Source organism: Gobio gobio (genome assembly GCF_949357685.1).
Source record: "Gobio gobio genome assembly, chromosome: 2".
Taxonomy (NCBI): domain Eukaryota; kingdom Metazoa; phylum Chordata; class Actinopteri; order Cypriniformes; family Gobionidae; genus Gobio; species Gobio gobio.
Window position 1 is genome coordinate 59,158,115 of NC_137098.1, and position 5,347 is coordinate 59,163,461.

At 36.1% G+C, this 5,347-nt stretch overlaps 1 long non-coding RNA gene across 1 annotated transcript; it reads right to left on the reverse strand.

Annotated features, from left to right (window-relative positions):
* Positions 1-247: 247 nt before the first annotated feature.
* Positions 248-4,011, reverse strand: LOC307142500. The gene is made up of 5 exons (XR_013818484.1): positions 3,913-4,011; positions 3,550-3,707; positions 3,103-3,228; positions 2,943-2,995; positions 248-2,746 (listed from the first exon to the last, which is right to left on the reverse strand). It is a non-coding gene; the product is annotated as an uncharacterized lncRNA (long non-coding RNA).
* Positions 4,012-5,347: the final 1,336 nt, after the last annotated feature.

The window sequence follows — 5,347 nt, forward strand, 5'->3', positions numbered from 1 at the left end:
GTCTGAGCGACGCTTGTCCTGCAGTCTGGTATTATGCACTTATAATTTGAAGCGCTTCTAGTAACTCTTTTGCTGTTCTGTATTTTACTAAATTTAATAAGTGGCTCAGGTGCTAAATTATGAATACATTTGAAAATGTAATTTATAAAACATAAATCACTAAAACTTTCAAAGCTTAGTAAATTATATTTCTTAAAGATATATCAGTGATGATGGAGGATTGGCTTTTTATCCATATTTTTTTATTGCTTGATTTTATTGAGTGAACCAATGTGTTGTGACCAAACTGTCATGCAAGTATGAAATATGTGGAAAAAACCATAGCATGCATGTACAGCAGGGCTGCCTTGGTATTCTGATTATTTTAAAACCGTATTGCTTTAATTTGTCATTATGTTTAGCACATTTAAGTTGAAGATCTAAGACCAATCCAAGAAAATTACATTTTGTAAGAGTTATTTTGTAAGTTCATTTTAAATCTTTAACCCCAACATTTTCTATCAGCTGCACAAAATTTGAGTATACAGATGTTGATGCAGCACGTGATTACAGAATGCAAGCACGCTTCAACACATAACGTATTTAAATATGCAACAATTTAAATATTGTACAATATCTTTTCTTACTCGTTTGCATTTATATACTCATGGATGATACAATCATTCAACCGAAAACTGTTAAAATATCATCATACGCAAATTAATTAACTCTATATCAATTTGACTTTCTGATCATACAAAAATACACATAGGCTATAACTCTGATTGGATTTTGTGACACGTATGAAGAAAGATGAATGTCAATTAATAGAAAGTAATGCATAAACAAGCAAAAGAAAGTCCTCGTAAAAGAAAAGCATTGTCCGTTTTTCCCCTCAGTACCAGGATGAATTGGCAACCTGAACGATTAATAACATTCTTAATAAAAGAATATACACACCTAAATGAAGAAACGTAAAAGATCAGTTTGTAACCTCGAGCGTGCATGTTCTGCTGACTTCTTCTCGTCTGAATTTGAGATAATTGACTCACTCAACACACCGCAGTGTTAACTGCCATCTAGTGGTTAATCATAGTGTTGCACCAAATATACAGGAGTTGCTTTGCGGTATATACAAATCAAAAGCAACAAAATAAGTACAATTCAAAGGGCTTACATTATTACAATATGTCAAATCTGAAAGCTTCAGAACATAAATAATAATGATAATGATAAGTTAACCAGTATTATTTGTTTGCTTTCTTCTGTGTCTTGTTGTAATGGGGTCAGAGGCAAAAATGCATAAATATCCATTGAGCTGTAGAGACCCTTGTACTTGCCCACAAGAACCAAATACTAAGACAGACACACTATGTGGTTTCAGAGACAGGATGGAAAACAAGGTGGCCTTTTTTAAGTTTGAAATTAAGAACGTATATGTAATGCAAAGTATCATTATTCAGTTGTCCAGTCACTTTAATTCCAGAATGTCTGGCCTTTATATAACCTCTTGTTTTCCTGTTTGAATGATGATCACTACATTTATTTATGTCATCACAAAAATACAAACATTTTCAAGTGCCCGAATTACAATCTGCAGCATAATCTTGTTAACCTCCATTTTATGAAATATTGATCAGGGCTGGAAACTGTACAAATGTATTTAATAATAATGTTAAACATGATACTGAAAGTAAGAAAATATATATATTGCAGGGGTAAAGAAGTGTCTATCCAGACTCAGCAGCTCCAACAACTGATTTTATAACAACACTGAAAAAAAAGTTGCTGCCTTTAATTTTTAAAGCTACACTGTGTGATATTTTCCCCCATCTAGTGGTGAAAATGTATATGACCAGTGAATTTTAGTTTCTGTTCCTCTCAATTCCGATTTCGTTTCAACTCCTACGGTGGCCGATTTGGTCCAAGATTAACATGGCTTCCAGTTTGACCTCGTCCACATTCGACACGGTGCCATCGAGTGTTAAAATGCGAAAGGCGAAGCTTGAATTTACGGGTATGTCCCTCTTTGGCTAATGTACTTTCAAGATGGAGGGACAACATGGCGACCCGCATTCGAACCCCTTACCGTATGTATTTTCAATGGCATATTATAAACTTACGAGAATACTTTATTACTTGAAAGAAGTAAATATACATTAATGAGCACATATATTTTTGAAATAACTAAGTGTTTTTAGCCAAGAATAAACTAAAAAAGTTACACAGTGTAGCTTTAAGTATAATCAACTTGAATGTTTAAGTCAATGCAACTTAAATTGAATTAATCTGACTTAAAATAATAATTTGAACCTTAACTGAAAAAATATTTTGATGAGTTAAAGAAATGTAAAAACATATGTTGTCACAACTTATTGATCATCGTTTTTACAGTTAACTTGCATAATAAGGTTTTGTCATTATTTTCACTCATTAAAAAATATTTTTGTAGTAATTAATATAATAATGATAAGATGATTTTGAGATATTTTTATTTCTTTAAATCTGTAGTTATTAAAAATAATGCTTTAACCCCTTTGCACATTTTTAACAACTGTGCCGCATTCATCACTTAAAAAACAAAACGAGAAGGGCAAGAAATGGCTCAGCTTTCTTCAGTGATGTTTGACACTTGACATTTAATGCTGGTGTAGATTGGATTCCTTCTGGTCTTTCTTCGCTCAATCGTCGAGTTCTCTCGACTTGTGTCGTCTTCAGGAAATTGCAGAGTTGTGTAGTTCAGGTTTAGACTCGATGAAACTCGATTCTGAGGGGGGAGAAAGGGAACGCATTGTAGCACAGCAACTTCATTCTGTAGCTCAAACGCTTCATAGCGATGGCAGTCGTGGGTTCAATTGCTAGAGAATGCATGAACTCATAAAATGTATACTGTGAATGCAATGCTTCGGATCAAGTATCCGCCCAAAGCCTTAATGTGTACCGTCATAAAACTTCTGACTTACAAGAGAAGAACCGGCATCAGAGGCTGGTGTGTCTGGAGAGGGTTCAGAAACTTCTGAAACATATTGAAACTTGCTTAAAATAAAGAAGCAAAACAAAAATAATGGGAATTATTTTTCCAAAAAGACAACATTTAAACGTCATTATAACGTTGAATTGTACCTGCATGCATTTCACTCGTTCTTCTCAGTCTTTTACATAGAAATATGTTGATTATTCCACTCAAGAGCAAAATGAGAGTATTGAAGACAAACACCACATGATAAGACCAGTTTTGACCTTGACTTTCTAAAACATGGGAGAAATATTTTGGTCAGGAAAATGGTGAAAAAAAAGGCTAGCATATCAATAATGTACAGGAAACAAATAATGACCAAAAGCTGAATCTTAAAACAATGCTGAATTTCATTATTATTGAACATATGCAATTATTGAAAATAAAAATCACTTAAAAAAATATATATATAACTAATGTGCAAAGTACTTAATGTGTGTTGCATGGTCATATTATCGGATCTACAGTACATGAGGCTCTTTTCTTTTCACAAGTTTAATAAAAAAAAACAGCTTTAAACACAATTTTAGTAGTAATCACTGCAGTAGTCTTACCTTTTACAAGATGATATGATATACACAATTGTTTTGGTTACTCCGTATACATTGATAATGTAAGGGTCCTTTTGATCTTTCAATACTAAGAATGAAGTCATTATCTTCTTGTATATCACAAAAGCTTGAGTAACATTTTATAACTCCACAGGGTTAACCTTTTAAAAGAAGTATTAATACACAATTGGTTTGGTTACTCATTGATAATGTTCTGTTGATCTCTGTTGAGAAAGAAGTCATTATGTTCTTATATATTATAAAAGCTTGAGTCACATTTTACTACAGCCGGTAGTGGAAAAACCATGAGTGTTCAAATAAATATGCTCAATTATTGACAATAAATTCGAGAGGAAATGAACTTACTCATGTTGAGTATGAAGAGCATCTCACTAGAGCACATGATCTGAGCTCTGAGGCTTTGAGCAGGGCCTCTTATATAGACCACCTTATCACCTTTCATCTGAAGAGCAGTGAAAGGCAGTTTGGTTTTAACATTGTGGTGAGGCTACAAACACCCACGCCTAATAACATACAAAGGGGCTAAAGGCACACCTTAAGAAAAATGTGCTTTTCCTTTTCACTACTCCCATGTAGTGTATGAATGCAGAAAACAAATACACTCACCTAAAGGATTATTAGGAACACCAAACTAATGCTGTGTTTGACCCCCTTTCGCCTTCAGAACTGCCTTAATTCTACGTGGCATTGATTCAACAAGGTGCTGAAAGCCTTCTTTAGAAATGTTGGCCCATATTGATAGGATGGCATCTTGCAGTTGATGGAGATTTGTGGGATGCACATCCAGGGCACGAAGCTCCCGTTCCACCACATCCCAAAGATGCTCTATTGGGTTGAGATCTGGTGACTGTGGGGGCCATTTTAGTACAGTGAACTCATTGTCATGTTCAAGAAACCAATTTGAAATGATTCGAGCTTTGTGACATTGGGCATTATCCTGCTGGAAGTAGCCATCAGAGGATGGGGACATGGTGGTCATAAAGGGATGGACATGGTCAGAAACAATGCTCAGGTAGGCCGTGGCATTTAAACGATGCCCAATTGGCACTAAGGGGCCTAAAGTGTGCCAAGAAAACATCCCCCACACCATTACACCACCACCACCACCAGCCTGCACAGTGGTAACAAGGAATGATGGATCCATGATCTCATTCTGTTTATGCCAAATTCTGACTCTACCATCTGAATGTCTCAACAGAAATCGAGACTCATCAGACCAGGCAACATTTTTCCAGTCTTCAACTGTCCAATTTTGGTGAGCTTGCGCAAATTGTAGCCTCTTTTTCCTATTTGTAGTGGAGATGAGTGGTACCCGGTGGGGTCTTCTGCTGTTGTAGCCCATCCGCCTCAAGGTTGTGCGTGTTGTGGCTTCACAAATGCTTTGCTGCATACCTCGGTTGTAACGAGTGGTTATTTCAGTCAAAGTTGCTCTTCTATCAGCTTGAATCAGTCGGCCCATTCTCCTCTGACCTCTAGCATCAACAAGGCATTTTCGCCCACAGGACTGCCGCATACTGGATGTTTTTCCCTTTTCACACCATTCTATGCAAACCCTAGAAATGGTTGTGCGTAAAAATCCCAGTAACTGAGCAGATTGTGAAATACTCAGACTGGCCCGTCTGGCACCAACAACCATGCCACGCTCAAAATTGCTTAAATCACCTTTCTTTCCCATTCAGACATTCAGTTTAGAGTTCAGGAGATTGTCTTGACCAGGACCACACCCCTAAATGCATTGAAGCAACTGCCATGTGATTGATTGATTGATTGATTGATTGAT